The sequence below is a fragment of the Ischnura elegans genome, chromosome 3, assembly GCF_921293095.1.
Source record: "Ischnura elegans chromosome 3, ioIscEleg1.1, whole genome shotgun sequence".
In the NCBI taxonomy this organism is placed as follows: domain Eukaryota; kingdom Metazoa; phylum Arthropoda; class Insecta; order Odonata; family Coenagrionidae; genus Ischnura; species Ischnura elegans.
In genome coordinates this window covers 126,894,271-126,913,945 of record NC_060248.1, presented here as the reverse complement: position 1 = coordinate 126,913,945, position 19,675 = coordinate 126,894,271, and the positions used below count along the sequence as shown (strand labels likewise).

Genomic DNA, 19,675 nt, shown 5'->3' with positions numbered 1-19,675 from the left:
CAGTATAGCATGTTTTTTTCCTAACACAAATGCTGTTTTTTTTATTTTTCATTTTTGCCAGAATGGAATAAATTACAGATTAAAATCAAGGTACACTTGAAAACTGAATACATAGAGATATTTTTTTGTGTGTATTACCTTTGCTTCAGCTCATGGTGTAGAACTATATTAGTATGTTTTTATTAGAGTGGGCCAAAGTTACCTCAATTTAAGGCAACGTTAGCCCAAATTTTCGAAAAAAAAATAATTTATACCCTTTACATTACATTGTTTATTACTTTAGATATTAGACAAGTTGGTTGGTTTCTGATAGATCATGAAAAGCTGGGCCAAATTTACCCCAGTTGACGGTATGCAACAAATTTTGACGGTCTGTGCTGATGGGTAAATGTTGCAGGTAGCAAACAAGCTCCAAGGCTTCGTATGCGATCAGTATGGCCACGCAAACGTGCTTGGTTTTTTCCTTATGTCCTAAGTCTCTTTTGCCGAGTGACCCATTCCAGCTCTCCCTCCCCGGTCCTTATCAATCGACGAGCCTCCCCTTTCCTTTTCCCTCCATTTCCTCCCGTGTTCCCCTCTCATCCCAACCACATCCAGTCTTCTTCCCGCAGATACCTGGGCCACCTCGTTCCCAGGAGTCGAGGGAATTCCTCGGGGAAAACCCGAGGCCCAGAAAGAAATTGAAGCTGAAAGAAACAAAGGGATATGGTCCGGGGAAACTGTTATGCTTTATTTACCTTCGTCATTTCCTCCGCGCTCGGGTTCCACGCAATAGGGATTCATGCGATGAAAACGGAGGAAAATGCCTGAGAAAAACCTTTCTCTGCCCATCAGAATTTAGACTGTTTCCACTGTTCAGGAGCATTTCATAAGAGCAATAAATATTTTTACGAACGCTCAAAATTTTTCTCATCCGCAACAAAAATACCCCGAAAAAAAAACAACCGCAGAACTCAGAATTACTTCTTTGACTCTTTAAATGTCAATCATTCAATTTAAAATGTTTGGAATTGAATTTTTGTGCGTCTTCTTGTTAATCACTGCTTGCCTCCAAAATTATACCTACTCCTTTCGTTATTATATTATATTACATTATAATCCGCTCACAAATTATTTTTATCATTTAAGATAAATTTTTGAATAATATAATAATGAAATAAGTCGTTAATTTATAATTTGTTTACATTGCATAAACACATAATCATATGCCTGCTGTTATTCACCAATAGCAAATGAAAAACTTAAAAGAAAACGAAGTTATCTCTTTGAAACGAGAAGCCATGTCGTTCTTAGTAAAGCACCACAGAAATTGAAAGGGCCTTTTTGGATACGCATAAATATTTTTTTGCTTCGTGTGTCTAGTCATGTACTTAAATATGCAATGAATTAATGAACCTATTATAAGCAACTTTTATTTTTTAAGTGGGTAATCCTTCCTGATTTCTTTGCAGTTTCTTATCAAAACACTGCATAATATGTTTAATTGATGGCCAAAAGTCTACTTCTTTATGATAAAAAAAGATAAAAAGATTTTTTAAACATAGTATATTTTGTAGATTTTTTAAGTTCACTGCATATTTGTTTAACCACCTCCGCGTTTTTAATTCTTAGGTTGCACAGGGTACAGCGTGTTTAATGGGACATTAATTTGGATTAAATTTTTTTAACCGTTTTACATTATGCTACATCTCTACTGTATTTTGTCACGAAATCAGTTCCTTTTACCTTAATGCATTATGTTTTGAAGAAAAATATAGATGATGACTCAAATTTGCTTCAATATTCCCTGTTGATCTTTGACCCTAGACATGATCTTTAATGGAGGAGTGAATCTTGCAGAGGTGTATTGGTATGTAAATTGGGAAAATCCTGAAACCCGATAAGATACCACAACCACATCGCATTCTCACTACGCTTGCAGTCAATATGTGTCTTAGAATCGACTCTTTTGAGGTTAGATTAGGGTAAAAGTTTGAGGTTTTGTCTCGCCTTGAGGGTGTTCATGGAGTCTGGGGCGGGGGGAGAGGATGGGTTGCACGGAGTCGCGGTCGCGTCTGAGTCTGATTGATTGATTAAGGACTCCGTTGGAGCAAGATAGTATTCGAGGCCTCCTCCCGCCGCCGCCGCCTCATCAAGGGCGTCTTTTGAGCCGTTTACCTGAGTAACGGAAGAGCAAACATCGGGCCAATTAAGGCGAAGCCGTGCGGTGGGGCGAAAAAGCCGATCGAGGGAGATACATTGTGGCTTCTTTTAAGGCGAAGGGCTACAAATTGAGATCAGATTCCGATAGCTTCCCTCATAATTTATGATAGTTATCGGAGACGATAGGATTGCCGTTCTACTACCAGAGAAATATATCTCGGAGGCCTAGTTAATCGCATTTTACGTCACATTGTTTAGAATGCATTTTAGAGCACCAGTTAGTTTTTTGTTTTTCTTTGCAAATTTGATTTCAAGTACAAGAGTTTGAGGATTGATTTGGAAGGTGTAACAATTATATGAATTGTCAATTTTATTTTCTTAGGTAAGCGTGGATGATTATTTTCTCATCCACGCTTTCCTAAGAAAATAAACATTGATATTTTTCATACCTATATTCAAATTCAACCTAAGTGTTTATAGTGAGCATTGCAATTTTAATTACATGTATAGAATATATTGATTACAATGTAATCATGTTTTACGGCAAAGCATGGCAGAAGTACCCTTCGTTATCTCATTTTCCTCCTTACAAGTGCAATAACAGATGGCCCATGAAACTAACCTGTATTTTGAGGTGTCCTTGCAAATTCAGCTTTCTGATTAGCAGCCACCAATCTATAAAGAGGTAAAATAACGCGCAATCTGACAGATATCAATTTTATTTACAATTCGTACTAAGTACATGAAAGGGAACCCAGAGTTAGCTGTAATGTGAAATAAGAGCAAATGTTGATTGTTACTTTCATTACTTATCACTTAAATTGTTTTTCTCATTATATGATTTCAGGTTTACATCTTGAAGTGACTGGATAAACCCGCTCTGAGAATTTCGCGGTCCTGAAACTGGTGTTCATCAGCGGAGTCGAGAAAGTAGATCTCAACTGACAGACCATGTGAGTACCCAATGCGAAGTTTCCTAAACCTCTAAATTTTGATATTAAGGTTTAAATATGTCAATGCGTACCAATTTTATATGTCCCTAGTACATTTTAAAATAATATGCTTATTTACAATTTTTGAATTTTAAGAAGGTGATTAAGACACTCTGAAATTTATTTTGAAGTTAATTCATTAAAAATACCAAAATTAGAGATCCTGGTTACTTAATCTACATAGCTACAATGCTGGATTTACAATATAAAATAGTAAGTAGACCTTCAAATGTGATAGAATCCTTCATAAAATAGAAAGTATTTATTCTGAGGTTCTAGTTTCAATGTGATTTCCTAGCTAAGATCCAACTCTGTAGCGTCATTTTTAGGTCTTAGTTATCCTAAAATGCACTTGTCATTAAATTTTTGGTGAATTAACCTAAAACCTTGGCTAAGTATGATTTTTTTGCGTGAAAGTCGTATAGGAATAGGCAACATTGAAACATGAGGATTACTTGAAATCTCACCTTAATTTACGATCTATTGGTCAACTTTACGGCTGCGTCCCTTGGATGAATAGCACGGTGCATCATCGAGCCACCACTTCCGTTTCAAAATAAGGCCATTATGTGTCTTTTGCCGATTCTTTATGTAAATTCAAATCACAGGGTCAAGCATGTACCATATGCTAGTTGGTGACCCTAAGAACTCTACTTTTCAGCCAACATGGCACAAATAAACTTTTAATAAACTTTCTCCTTAGCAATTTGTATAAAATTCATCCTCAGACGGAAACTATGAATTAAGACAGATATTTTGCCTAATGAATAGGCATGGGAATACGTTTTTCCCCAGAACAATAAAGGCCTCAAATAAATACTGGATGGAACTTCTTTCTAGCATTTCCTTGAGCATTTTATTGCTGGTGTCCTGGCACCCCCCGTAGCAACACTCGCGCGGTACTATGTACATGTTATATCTTGCCCTTTAATCGCTGCTGCCTGTGTCTACCGAAGGGAGAAAAGGGAAGAACTATCTCTTGACGTCATCAGGTTGTCGGGGGTGAAGGAGGGCTGGTACTCGTGGGAGAAGGTGGGCGTGGGGAGGATGTGGAGCAGAGAAAGGAGAGAGGCGCTGCTTGTGGCAAGGAGGAAGAAGAGGCGCCAGTAGTGTATGGGGTGAGGGGGATGATGAAGAAGAGGAGGGGGAGGGTGGCGTCTTCATATGAGTCAAGGGTTGGGGGTGAATGGCAGAGCGGGGGTGTGGAAAACTATAAGGGGGGTTGAGAGAGAGAGTTATTTTGTATTTTTATTGTTAACTTTTTTGCTGCTGGCGAGTGGAGAGGAGAAAGCCGGAAAGTTGAAGGGCTCTCTTTTTACAGTCGAGGGATTGAGAGTCAGCAGGCAAGGAGAGACGGAGGCTGACTATGCGAGGGGAGGGTGGGCTGAAGTTAGGGGGAGGGGAGGGTCTTTGTGGGTGTGGCCGTGGTTCTCTATGCGTGCTGCGAGAATAGTGGAGGAGAGGATGATGAAACGTGGGAGTTTTAAAGAAGAAGAGGAAGGAGGAGGAGGAGGATCATTTTTTTCACAGTGGAGGGAAAGGGAAAGGTGTTTGGGGGGGGGGTAGGGGATTTTTGGATGGACGGATTGAACGCTTTTTCTCCAGCAAAGGGAAGGGAGGTTTGTTGGGTGTAGGCGGGAGAGTTTTCGAAGCCTAAAAAGTACAAGGGAGAGAGGAAGAGGTAGGTGAGGGGTGAATAAGGGGGGGAGGGTTGGGTCTTTCCTCTCGTTCGCAACCTGTCGATTGTGGGGAAGCAATTTGCGAAATAGTGTTTGCGTCTGAAACGCCTGACTTGACTCCAGATATACTCACTTGGCGTCCCACGCACGGATGGCGCTGCCCTCTGAGTGGAGCCGCTCCTTCATCCGCGCTTTCGCTCTCCGCGCCCGGGCCTCCACACCCGCCGCCGCACCCGCCGCGCCGTCACTTTTCCCGGTTCCGCCTCCCTCCCCTCCGCGCGCCCCCTTGCCAGGCGTTGGTCCATCCATCTTCGCTCCCCTTGGACTCTCCCCCTGTCCGAATGCTTGCATCCGCCTTGTTGCCGCGTTAATGAGTCCGGATAGGAAGGAAGGTTTACGAAGAAGGGGCACCGTGTTGTTTTTTTTACAATTTATTTTCATTTAGCGCTGAGAAAACGACAAGGAGAAGAGAGCGTCGGTGTATTAGCATTGTAGAAAAATAAGTTGGTCTAATAACTGTCATTTCCACCCTTTCATCATTATAGGTAGTTGTATCATACAGATGTGTTATAGTAGAAAAAAATGTATAAAGGAGTTTGTGATCAATACATAGCCATTATTAGTTCATCAATTGGCTAGGAAGATATAGGCATCACACACGAGCCGCCGCGAGAATTCAGTATCTACCTATACTTGTAGCAAATACATCCAAACTTACGTTATCTCTCTCAATTCACTCTCCATCAAATCAATATTTTCACTTTTGTTCGAACTTGAATAAAAATTATCGAGTTTAAGCGAAGGAATACTATTGCCAATGATAAACGTCAAACACAGCCCATCCCAAGTGTCCAAGGCAGCCCGTCAGTACGGTGTACGGTGCACCTCCACTACAAGTATCATCTTGCTTACTACGTATAATATTTGTAGCTGGCCTCCTCATTTCTCAACCTCTTCTCTTTCGGTCCCATTTTATATGCACAAACGTACATATTTTTTCTCAAGAGTTTACCTTACAATTGCTCAACAGCACAAGTATTTTAATCACATTTAATACACTTTTAAATACATGAAGGTACAATTATAAATTGTGATGATACTACCTTGGAAGTACTACCCTGTAATTACGCAATTTAACTTTCACAGTGAATCGACCCAAAGGTTAGTATTGAAGCTTTAGCTGGAGTATACGTTAAACACACTAGTATAATATTGGCTATGTTTAAGTTTAATATATGTCGGTGCATATCAAATACCTATCAGTTTAGAGCACATTTTATTTCGAGAAATCATTTTAAGACTTTAATTTTGAAAGAGTCAGCTAAGGAGTGATGATACTGATTTTCAGATTTAGCTCTCAACGGTAGAAGAAAATTTTGAGCCTCTATTTTTCTGGCCGTATGGACAAGATTTTCGGAGCGCGAGGGAGGAGTCGCGGATTTGAAGCAGATTCGGTCGCCTTTGCACTGCGGATCTGCGCCCTCTCAAACTCCGCTCAATTCTGCGTCGATTGTGTTTCCTTTGAAACATCTCCTGCCTTCACGTATTTGCTTTCGCATAAAGTTGTTTCCATTCGCTAGATGCTGAAGGCCCTTGCGTCTTTCTCCGTCTCTGTGATCGGAATTATCTCTATCCTCGCCGCTGGAATACCAGTGAAAGAAAAGCATCGAAGGAAAAACTTTCATCCTGCTCAGTTTCCTCACGTTGCCTCAGTGCTCACGTTGCCTCAGAAAACTATGCTGCTTACGTATAGTGTGATTTGCGGTTAATGCGAATTCGTTGCAATTGTATTGGAATTTAAACAGACCATCTCTGACGTTCGTAATGCTATTCTGGGATATTTTTTCCGCTCCAGTATTCGTCGACTACAATGTTCAGGATGAAATGCTTTTTTTGGATACTTTTTTAAATTCAAATTTTTTTATTCCCTTTTATCTACAGAAAATATTCCTCCGGTTTTTATTACCTACTTCGTGGTAATAGATCAGTTGATGCAAAATCAGTATTATTTATGCTTTACAGTGCTGTTTTAAGCAACTAATACTTCATAAATAGGAATATAATTATGCATTTGGAAATAAAGTTTTTTGCTTATTGGTGAAATGTGCATATAGGAAGAATAACTTTGGAAAACTGCGCCTTCCTGAAACTCTTGAGATAGACCTAGCAGGATATCCAATACTGGTGGGACGGTTACGAGTATGATTCCAATGCAGAATAATCGGAGGCTTGGACATTGTTACTCGATTTGGATGGCCCTCGGATGCGTTCCGGAATTAATGTCGTTCTAATCAAGCGCACCCTTTTCTCCCGCTGGTTATTTATTTTTAATTCTACTCAATAATGAACATTTTCATTTTTTGCGCTGATGACGCGCATTTTAGTATTTTAACGTTCATTTCGAGAAATGTTTTAAATTAGACATCTTAGTGATTGAAAAAATCATCCAACATTATATATGGTGTCACCGTTCAGTTTTCAGCCCATTGAGTAATAACGCTACAACCCATTATTGTAAATTTTACTAAGCGCATATTTTATTCCACTGTGACGAAAGGTCGTTGGGTGAGGAAAATAGTCATTATTTGCTGGATCATAATACCTCTAGTCTGGAAAATTGAACCTGTGAAGCTGTGAGCCATAGCTATGTTAATATTTTAGGTACCTGTCATTCTTAAGTAGTATATTTGAGTAGGATTGGCTTCATTGTAATTTGAAAATACGCAAGTTTTTTTTTTCCTGATCAGCAAACGTTGATGCATAGTGAGAATGCTTTTCTTTCATCCTAGTTTTGGGTAAATGACGTCTTTACATGAGGCAATCGGTCTTCTCATGCGAATGGGAATCTGTGTAGCTATTTCTCATTTGGATATGAACGTTTTTGTCTTCAAGAATAACGGCTTAGTACTGACATCATTCCTATTATTTTACCGGTGCACTTCTTGCCTAGAGAAGCCATTTCAGATGGCTGCTGTTTGAAGAGCACTCCATTGAGAGTCTGTGACTTGGAAAGACCAGCCGAGCGAGAATTGCACCTAGGGCGTTTCTTTAGATTCTGTAGACGCCCATGGCTGCAAATATCTTCCCAGGGGTTCCTCAGCCTTTCTAGGAAATGTGGAAATAGAGGAGTGCATATGTATACACGGAGCGCGCTTGAGGATAAGCAAAAGCTTGCCATTGAGGATACTGCCTTCCTACCGGAGTGGATGATATAATAATAATAATGCTTATTGTTCCACACAAATATAAATTTTAAGAGATACATGGCTACAGGAAAATAGGTACCCCTTTGGAGTTAATACTCCGCTTCGGGGTTACTAACTCGTTCCTCAATTAGAGTGCTTTTGTACATATTGCGCAAAATAACGTTACCATGCTGTATCATTTGTATTGAGAAATATTAAGCTCCCTATCATATAAAACATATAAAATACATAAAATAAACATATAGAATATGAAATCACTAACTAACATAAAACAATCATTGCATCTCACTCCATTCATCACAATACCTCATTCACCTGAGCAAATGTGAAACATCATTATGAGCCAACAGCCACATCTTTACCCTTTTGCAATATCTGTATACATTCTGTTCGTCAGTTATGTATTTTGGTAACTCACAGTAAATTTTCGGTCCCAAGAATAGGTAACTTTGTTTAAATAATTCCGTTCTTGGTCTGGGTATGTGAAAAGTATTACAATGTCGGAGATCATGTGATGTTGGTAAGTACTTTTCACCACCTCTAATATAAAATACTCCAAGGACCTTATAAACAAATAAATACCTCAAAGGTATGACGTTTATTTTTTTGAATAGGGGAAGGGAATGAGTTAAGTTTGATGCTCTCAGCATTACCCTTATCACCTTTTTTGATAGTTTCCCCGAGGAAAAAAAGTAGCTAGCAGTAATTTTGCGGTATTTTCTCCTATTCCTCGCATATGACTATTTCACGTGGCTCTTTCATATAAGTACCTCATGATATTTTCTTTCATGCACCGTGAGTAGGCTCTCGGGAAACAGGCATACAATATTTAAAATTGAAACGGAGTAGCACTTTTTAATTATTCCTTCGTAAAATATTCCCTCAAAAGAATAATTAATAATTTATTTGGTTATAGTTACCAAATTAGTCAAAATTTATTGAAAATTGCATGTGTCCCCGAAGAAATGAATTTCCTGAATGTAGAAATGTTGCTAGTGCTTCATACAATGTGAAACAAACTTTGAACGAAGTTTTTCCTCTTTAATGACGCCCGTAGTGACAATCAATGTGTCACCTTAAGAATTTAAAATTTATGCAATATTTATACAGTCAATCTCTTTTTAGTTAGGATTTCTGAGTTATATAACATTAAAGCAATCATTTGCACTTGAATTAAAAAAAATAAAATTGGAGAATGAAAGTAGCCATCAGGGGAAAAAATTGAGAATGATTTATGATTAGATCTATTCAAAATGACATTGTATATTTTTGTAGTCTCCTAGTTCCAAAGTAGATGTTTTGAATATTCAATGATGAAGACGTAATATTTTTTCACAAAGTTTATTCTTCAAAGGAGCTCAAAGCAATAAGAAATCTTGTGGACTTTCTGGTTGGATATCCTGCAGTACAAATTCCTTTAGCTTTCTCGATAGCATAGGACACAGGACATAATTTTGGAGGATGACGATTGATACGGGAAGAAAAGGAGTTGGCTTTACGCCATCGTGTACATTCCCCTAACTTAACACCGATCTTTTCTACCTGTTCCTCGTTCAAACCACGACTCGCTTGCAGGATGTTCAGTATGAAGTGAAATATACACTCACTTAACATGCCTAACCTTTGGCATCTAAGTATTGAGTGATTATTTTGAGTTTTATTCATTCGTTTTTATTTTCATTGCCACATAACTGATCCTTCCATGCTTCAAAGCTACCCATACGAATTTTGGATTTTTTTTAGAACTGAGAACATACAGTAACAAACACCTTACTTCATCTATTTTTAAGACTGGTATATAAAAGACAGATGTAATAATAGCTTCATCTCAACTTTGACAGGTAAAATTCCCCTTCAAGTTAAAAATTTAGATATTCGAGTAAAATATGATCATAAAGTTTCTCCTATTGCCCTATATATTCTGTTTAAAAGAAAAAACAAAATTTATTACACGAGTAACTATAGAACAAACTTTTTGTTGAGAAAAAATCGTCTGGCAACTGTCGAATATTAGAATAAAAATGAGGAATAATTGAGTCATAGCAATTGTTAAAGTTGTAATTTCACTTTCGATACATACAATTATAACTGGTTTAACAACACAAGGGGTGTCATATTTTGTACAGGCATAAGTAGGCTACAACATATAAGTTGCTGAATCTTAACAAGCAAATTATGGAACTATGAGACTCGGAAGTTATCGTTAGGTGAGTCAGTAAAGTAATCATCGATTACGAGGAAGTAACGATGATAACGAAAGTGACGATTCCTCTTTGGCCGTGCGGAGTTCATTACAAATAAAAATTAAATTTCTTGAAAAGTAATCTCTACAAAAAATTACTGCAAAAGTAATCGTTGCGAACAAAAGTTACATCAAAATTAATCACTAAAAGTAAAAAATAACTGCAAAGGTAATCGTTAAAGTTGAATATTTGTGCAAGAGTAACCGTTACAGGTAATCCGACTACTTTAACTCGATTACATACCAACACTGGTGACAACGCGCTCTCTTTTGGTGGCGTAGGCCAGAGTATGTAATGTAAGAGGGCGGGAATTCAGGGTGGAGGAAAGGGGTTGACTTTGTGTGCCACCTTGAGATTATTCTCCGACCTTCCGCCCTTTCTGTCTCCGTATCCAAACGCAGCGTCTACTCAGGGGACCATTGTCGCCGTCTCCACCCTCCCCCTCTAAAAGTCTCGCATTCCGTCTCTCGACGTCTGCTATCTGCTATTACCCTCGATTTCAGCTGCATTCCTCGGCCAGACGGGGCCCGAGTAAATTTTGGCTCCAGGAATGCGTGTTAAGGCGTTCGGAAGAGCTTCCATTCGCTTGAACCCTCTTCAGACCTCCTTCCATTTCACCTCATTTCCCCTCTGTTAGGTGGCCGCAAGGGATGCAAAAAAAATATATAAGAACGAAAGCATGGACCCATTTGGCGGCCCACGTGGCGTTGAACTTTATTAATAATACTTCGGAGTGAGAGAGGGGTAAAAAAAACTACCTCAAGTTGCCCCTTGACCTTATATATATTACACGTGAAATTCCAAAGGGAACGTTATACATTGAAACAAGGGCCTTGTTTGGTTCAGCGAGACACCAAACTTTTATGCATTCTCATGAAACTTTAAAAAAGTGCGGGTTGTTATATCTTCTTTGGATGAAAATAAATACATAAATTCATCCTGCTGATCCGAGCTATAAATGACAAAAAATGTCTTAATTTATTCCGTGCTTCTGTTGATGGATCACTTTTACCTTGCTTCGATTAATTCTCCCTTGATACTCAACCTTATATTTCTCCGTCTGTTTCACAATATTGGCAGCTCGTACCTAAATTAGGCCTTTTTAGATTGCATAAAATGCAAGTTAAAAATAATATTTCGATATAATTTTCCTGTGGCAAATCATAGTTTCCAGAATATTGTAGCACTAAAACGACTCCAAAAATAACGAGGGGTAGATTTTTGGAGAACGTAGTAGAAGAGAAGTAGTCTTTCAGTTAATGATTTTGAATCTCTAATCCCTGGCGCTAAACCAAAAATGGAATTTGTTTAGTAAGACTTTTTTTATTCGAATATTCTGCTGCTTACTAAGCGATAGCTTGAGTTTGTATTACGTAACATATTTTTAGCTCCTGTGCTTATGAGGCTATTTAAATGAATGCTAGTTGCGTAACTAAATTTATACTTCATAGCCCAGATATTAAACCATAATTTTAGATAAGTAGTAATATTTAAAATTCTTTTATCCAAGAGCGATATGATTACTTCATGATCAACCTTGGTTACGTCTCGAGTGTGGGCAGTTAGATGAATTAGGTAATTGCCAGACACAGAGAATATAAAAAATTGGGTTATTTATAGTAGGAAAAGAATTAAAACGAGAAAGGTAATGTTTTTAAAATGCATTCGCTGCGTAACTACATCGGTTGGATTAATGCGTGGGAAAATGCTGCAATAGCTCAGAAGAATGTATTATAATGAATACATTTTGGGATGATGAGTTTGAATAACACCTCTTTTCACTTATAAAAACATTTTCTCCGTTAATTATAGTCTTTATCCATCTTAAACTACTGCTACTAAGCAAAAATTGCCAGAAGAAGTGTTTGATAAAACTTTTTGTATTCTGGCGGTCAAACCGCAATAATATTATGCCTAATGTGTTACCTGTACTTTGCTGTCCCTATGAGCCATGTTTGATACCTCTTTCTATTAGAAAATAAGTCAAATGGAGTGGAATTTTGAATTTCTAGCTTCCTCATTCAAAACAGGGAGACGGGTTAGCTTTATAATCCACTTTGCCCATGTCACGAGTGTGACCAGTAATAGTACCCACATGGTTGAAAAAAAAGTGAATGCTCATTTGCGCTTAAATACAATTATCACGGCGTCGTCACCGTGAGGCCCGGAGTGATTTACAAAGCGAAGCTGCCCGTCGGTGTATTTATACTTGAGCCGAGCTGCGCTGTTGAATTTCTCCTTAATGAATTCCTAAGCGTTTCCCGTTGTCCGAAGCCGACCACCTGACATCCCCTTGCGCTCTGCCTCACCCCCTGGGGGAGTTGGTCTTCGCGGAATAAGAGACGGCGGTGTATCAAGAGGTGGGTGAAGTGGAGGCAACGAAGCAGGATTAATAATTAACCGTTTTTCTGCACACGGCGCCAACCGCGATGCACTCTGGAGTCCTCGAGCCTCTGATTCGCAATTAGATATTCGCAGAGGTGTGGTCAGGAGAGGACTGTGATGTTTGCGCGAGTAGCCGGGAGAGATTTTTATTTTTATTTTTATTTTATGTATTAGTATCAATCTAAAAACAATTGAGATTACCTTTATAATTGGATTTATAAACAAAATGATAAATACTTGAGAGAAACAAAGAACAAAATAATGAAAAACATTAATTGAATAAACTTAGGTATTATATCACTAACATGATCGCTTCATTCACTGAGCAATAATTCGAGTAGGGACGGGAAAAGGAGGAGGGATTTAGAGAGGAAGTCTTCTGATGGCGCTCGTGTATTATGCAAGTAATAATAATTAATATAAAGATATTTATTTCACTACCCAAAATTACTCCTATAGACACACAGGTAATCAGTGAAATTTAGCACTCAAGAAGGGATACCATCTTTTGTAGAGGTAGCCAATCAGGGAAAATAAGGCAATACTTGGCATTAAACTTTACAAAATAATTTTAAACAAAAGCAGCTCATCTATGATTCATCAAAGTAACATGTGTCCATACACAATGAAAAAATAAATAAAATAAATGTGAATAAAAAATCATTTCAAAATACAATAAGAAATCAATGCTAGGAAATTATTACTAAAGAAAAGACGTAATCAAATAAAATTTGTATAAAAATAAAAGAGTATAAGCAACTAACATAATCCGTGGGATCCTTGTTGATGTTACGTAAACAGTAGGAGTTTTGATGGAATTTTAGTTAAAAGATGTAGCCGATTTGTAAGGGATATCTGAGTCACAAATAAAGGTGGTGAGGTAGATCGAAAAGAGACGAGTTCCGTTTTTTACGGGAAGGAATATGGAGGGAAAAGGTTGGTAGAATGTCGTTCAACTTGAAATGGCCATTCATGATTTTGTAATAAAAACCTGTGGTCATTAAGTGCACGCCGTTGTTGTGAAGGAATGATCTCAAGTTATGAGAAGAGAAGCGAGCTTGCGAAGGGAGGGGAAGCGATTTCTTAGTGCTAAGGAAGATGTTTAGACGCCTGTTAATAACTTAGAGGTTCGTGAGACAATCTGAGGACCATTGGGGTGAAAAATAGTCAGTTGAAGAACACAGCCGGAAAAGAGAGATTTCAGAACCAGAGGATTTTTTTTATTTCTGTAAATCTGTATAAAATTCCAACTAGCATATCGATGGCTAAGTGCTAACAACACGCATCTCAAGAAAGCAACTTTACGGGAAAGCGAAAAAAAAACGATCAATTTTTTTTTACTTGTACACAGCAATTAAAAACCAAAAGTTCATAAAACTGAAGAAGAAGCATTCATTTTCGGGCAAAAGGTTGTTTTTTGCTTGTATTTCATTTATTTTTTTATTTTATTACACTTTGTTTAAGATACCTGTCTCAAACCGGCCGAATTTGAGATACGTGTTGTTAGAACTTAGCCATCGATATGCCGATTTTCGTGTTTCAGAGCATACTTTAGGTAATGGGTAGATCGTGATTTTGGACCGAATAAAGAAAGGGTGGCTGACGTTGAATCGGGAAATGGATGCAGACATAAGAGAGATTGGCACAATTACTCAGATAAGTATCCCAAGAAATGGATTGGCACCACTTCATGCTCTCAGAAGAAATATTTTCCTTCTCTACTGTTGTATGGAGCACGAAAAGCACCACGAACGGCCGGCAGGACTCAGCACGGAAATGGAACGGAACGAGGTAACACATTGTGAACGGCCAGAGCGACGCTCTTCGCCCGTCAATTCCAAATTCCTGATTCACGACGATATTAAAGAGTTCTTCTTTACACATTGAGGAAAACACATGCCTATATTTGCTGGTATTAGAATGATTCTTTGAAAAAGCGAATAATATTCTAAAAATATAAGTTTTATGATTTATTCGTGAGAATAGAAACCAAATTCCTTAAAGCCTTTAAATTAATTGAAAATAAAATAGCGATTGAGACTGAATCTCCACGATCTATACAAACTGAAAGTTAAAAATAAATTAATCACTTAATTTAGTATTACATTGTGAATTCTTTAACTGTTCGAAAATCTCGATTGTTTGCATCCATTACCAATACATTAACGCTGGCATTTATTGGTTAGTTTAGCCTTTTTGACTCCAGTGGGTAACAACTTCTGTCACTCACCATAAATTAAAATATAAATGAGATGTGGTTTTAAATTCTTCAATACAACAAACTTCATCCTGTAAACGAGTCAACTCTTTGCTTCCTATCGATAGAAGCATTGATAAAACTGTAATTACGAGACTCGTCCATCATCAAAGTTCTTTGGCAAACATCATGTACCTATGTTTAACGTTAATTTCCTTTTCTGAATAGCCCTCCACTGTCCTCCCCCACTCAGACCGTTTTATGTCCTTTCCTGATCTTCATGTCGAGTTAATTCATGATTGCGACTGGCGGCGTTGGTAACTCATCCAGCTAATGTTGCCTCTGCTCCTTCCCTGACTCATATTGGCTCTCCTAATCTTCGCGTTCTTTGGCCATCTGTGCTTCCCGCTTTGATCCTCGTACCCTCCTGATTTTTTTCCCGTGCCATGAATACGGCCAAGTCTTTTGAGCGCACTTCAAATCCCTCCTTTTGAATCTTCAGCGTTGGAGGCCTCGGCGTAATTACAGGGGGTCCTTCGCGAGCTCACCCGTGAGCAGGCAGCACGGTGACCGTTGGCCAGCAGACGATTGGTTTCTGGAGGGCTTCAAATGCTATTACGGCGTCAAGGAGATGAAACTAGAGGGGTTTTATTTCGGGAATCAGCATGGGAAGGAAAGGATGATTTATCTCAACCGAGAAGGACTTTCTGGGTATTTGATTATTCTATCTTTGACCTCGTACTTGCTCTACTGGCTCGCAATGCGTAAGTCACCCTCATGAACTTTGGTCGAAAATTTAAACTTATATTTTGGCCTAAAATATATGTTTATATTTTGATAAAATAGAAATTTATAGTTTGGCACCAGCTAAAATTTTTGATAATAAAACACATTTTTGAAATCCACACTTGATGAAATGTTAATCGACGTGAGTGTCATTTTCTAGGCAAACAACACAGAAAGACCTAGAAGATAGCACTGAGCTGCCGATTCCAGCGTGTGTTAGCGTTAAATTACAGTTGTATTTCATTACGACGTGTAACGACTCTCATGAAGTAAAATTTAGACGATTTCTCATAAAAATCTTAGTGATAGATTTGGTTTCGTATTTAGCTACGGTTTATTTTTACGTTCTGAAGGTCTTTCTTTATTATGTTGGTGATAATTAACGCCAGTTACCTTGACGTAGTCTATCTCCTTAGATGCGGCAATGTGTCCAAAACGAAGGCAATGTGCGTATCCGAAGCAATCACCCATCCGCAAAAGCTGCTTTGCTGTATTATATTTATTTGTTATTATTATTATATTATTTTATTTGTATTTACTATTAAATTTATTAGCATTGGTTGCATCTCCTCGGGGGAACTCTTCATGTAAATGGGAATAGACCTTCCACCCCACATGTTAAATGGCGTGTTATTTGACAAATACTTGTTTACTAATGGTGCAGGCTATTTTCAATGCCCTCACAATGGGTACATTCGTGTCATAATTCAGCAAATTACCATTTATGAAAATTTTATCTCGATTTGCATGCATTTCATTTCATAAGTTATCGCTTATTTAGTGAATGGACCAATAGATCTGGAGTTTTCTTTTGATTGGGCGCTGCAAGTGCGGAGGGAATAGAATCAATTATAAACTATTACATGTGCATTGAGGACAAATGCTCAGAGCCACTTGATGGTAGCTTCCGTCACATTCAAGAGCGTCAACTTTGAATGATCCATAAGTGAGGTTTCACTCCAACCATGTGGCATGGCGCCCTATCTTGTTTGTCTCGTGTTTTTCAGTGATTTCATGTCCTCCTTATTGATTTAGCCACTCACTGCTCGTGCTGCTAGCCAGTGATATTCCGGGATAGAGTTGGAAGATGATGAGCCGAAGTCAATCAGAGCGGTGGCAGAGTGGGGGACACGGGGAAATCAACAAGATAGCGATCACGCGTGCGTGTGTGTATGTGGGGGGTGGGGTCGTGTCGGTCGTTTCCCTGTTTCCCCGCCAGAGGGCCGCCGCATGGCAAATGGCTCTCTGGGGATTCCGGTGACGACGACTTGATGTCACTCTCAGGTAAATTGCACTTGAATTACTCTCGTCCAGGTCTAGTCGCGCTGACCGAGGGTCATTGGATGAACTACATACCCCGAGATACCTTCATTCCTCGCCATCTTCCATACTTATAGTCGTTTTATTGCGCAACGAAGTAAATGACCTAATTGTAAAGCAATCTACATATACTCTGTAGGACAACACTAGCATGTTTGGCAAGGGGTGATCGATCACCAACATGCAGCATGCAAGAGGACCCAATATGCATATAACACGGTCGTTAAAATATTGCGCAAAATAACAAATTATACATGCGCATTAATGAAAAGGTTAAACCTACCAACCGATAGCATTTTCTGCAGAAAATTGGCTCTTAAAGCATTCCAACAGCAAACGGCAACAAATAATTATTATCTAGGTATAAGTAGTACATAAAGGGGTCAAAATGGCTTCGCATGTTTTGCAATTGTACACGATTTCAATTTTTCCGTGACGCTATTTACAATTTTTCCACCATAATGGATGATATACTTGTATTTACTTTATCGCTAAGGCTTCATGATTTTTAAGAACAAAAATGTCATGGCGTCATATATTTTGCGTTTTTACACGATTTTTATGTTCGGTGGCGCTATTTACAATTTTTCCACAATTTTACATGGTATTCAGACCTTAACAACACATTCGAAAATTGCAAGCATTTATAAATCACGAAAATTGCCTTTCGAAAGGCACCCTAGTTACCGGCTGTCGTTCGAACTTATCAACCATTCCAAACTTATATGATTCGGATATTATTAGTATTCATGGAAGACAGAATACAAATTCGCGAATGCTTGTAATGTTGGTAAAATAAATTTATTTTTTTGAAGAAACCGATATAAACTCTCTCTTAAGCATAAGTAAGTAGAGTAAAGCAGAATTTCTAGCCCTCACTGAATTGGATTTTTTTAAATTACCTACTAGGGAAATAATAAGAACTGCCATCAATAGAAAAATCGTTTAGGCTGTGTCAAATAAATCTAATAAGAAAGACCGTGAAATATATTTTTTATGTTACCTTATATTTAGATTAAAATTTTTCTTACACATTTACGGACTAATACTAGACTTGTATTTTAAATTAAATAAATTTCACCCTAATTTTAAAGATTAATATTGTGTTGAATTAAAATGAATCCTCTATTTCGAACATATTTTATTAATTTTTCTCACTTGGCTCGGTACACATGAATAAATTTTATCCGAGTGGTAATTAATGAATGCATTTTGTCTAATTTAAGAATGAATAATTATTTTTTATGAATTATGAAACTGGATCAATTATTAAACCAACTCATCACTATTACCGTTGCCTCGTAACATGTGAAGCTGATTTCAGCCCTCGAACGATAAGCACCTTCGAAATTTCAGACGGATCATCAGCATGAATGACTTTATTTTGTGATGTCAACTACGAAGAAAGTCAGTAGATTAAACAAAATTAAATTATTCATTCTTAGATATTCTTGTCCCAGCAGTTGTGTCTTATCTAAGGTTTTGCTTCAAAAAAATGTGTTTATTTTATATTTGAAGACCTAAATATGTATTCTCAAATGAATTGTGTGATTGGTGGGCTTAATTGCGAACGTTTTTCCAATGGTTATTACATAAAAAGCTATTGAAAACCGAGTAAGCACGCCTATATTCACACAGAGTTTCTCATAAGCGTTTAAAATTTTTGTCGTTTTATTCCCACTCGCTTGCCCCAGAGTTGGAGGACAAAACTATAGAGGAGTATCTTGTTAAGAATTCCAATATTCAGACAACGCTTGACGATGCTATGAAAAGAGGTACTCTATTGTAATATTGTTTTTCAACTACCATTATGCCCAGCATGAATTTTTAGGTGAAATGTCGCAAGAATTTTCCTGAAAAAATGTTGAACGCAGCCATTGGTGCATTTTAAAACACCGGCTAAGTATTTCCGCCAAACAAACTCTTTTATCTGACTGGGGAGACCAAGGCTGGCGGCAGTTTCACATGGCTATTATCCTCATCTTCGTTCTGCGGTCGTTGCTATTAGCATTCATGGCGGCAAGGCCAAGTTTGGGTGGTGTTTGCGTTATTTGGGCCCCCTCGCATGGGAAAGGTGGAGGAGAATATCTCACTAAAGCTGTAGTAATTGGAACAATAAGTTTTGTTTCTGCATTCACGGAACGAGACTCGAAAAGCAAATTTTTATCTCAGTTTTAAGCGTTTTCCTCGTGTAGTCTCGAGCTCGAAAATGGCCATGTCTTTAGTGTCATTCTTACGATTCATTCGTGGGAAACATTTTAACAGATTAATATAAATTTAATACATTATAGGGTAAATTTCATGAAGTGCAATTTTGCTTATTGATACTTTTGAGGTTGCAAAACTAAGGTGGTCTAAAACTAAGAAAGGCTAGAATGTACACAAAAAAATACCCTTTTTAATATCCCAGGATATAAAGGAAACTTGTATAAAAATAGCCAATAATAATAATATAACTATAAACAATATAATAAAATACCCAATTTTAAAATTTATTCTTGTGGAAATTGTCTTTTGTAAATGGTCTCAGCCTCTCTGTATACAAATAAGCGATGAAGAAGTAATTTTATTATTGATTTGTCGGTAGATATCAAATGTTAGAAGAAAAGATGGATGTTGTACTTTTCTCAAGACCTTCTTTATCGTATTCTTCTTCAGAAATTGTGTTCTGGTGGGCATTTGCGTTGTACAAATAATTTGCCTTATGAAAAGTAGAGTTTAGTGT

The 19,675-nt window shown here is 37.8% G+C and overlaps 1 protein-coding gene across 1 annotated transcript in view; it reads left to right on the top strand.

Annotated features, from left to right (window-relative positions):
* The window catches only part of LOC124156550, a 1,117,512-nt gene that overhangs the window by 648,888 nt on the left and 448,949 nt on the right, over window positions 1-19,675 (top strand). The window contains exon 8 of the mRNA XM_046531158.1: window positions 2,990-3,095. The gene's annotated coding sequence lies outside the window, so the exon portion shown is untranslated. The remainder of the gene's footprint in view (window positions 1-2,989; window positions 3,096-19,675) is intronic.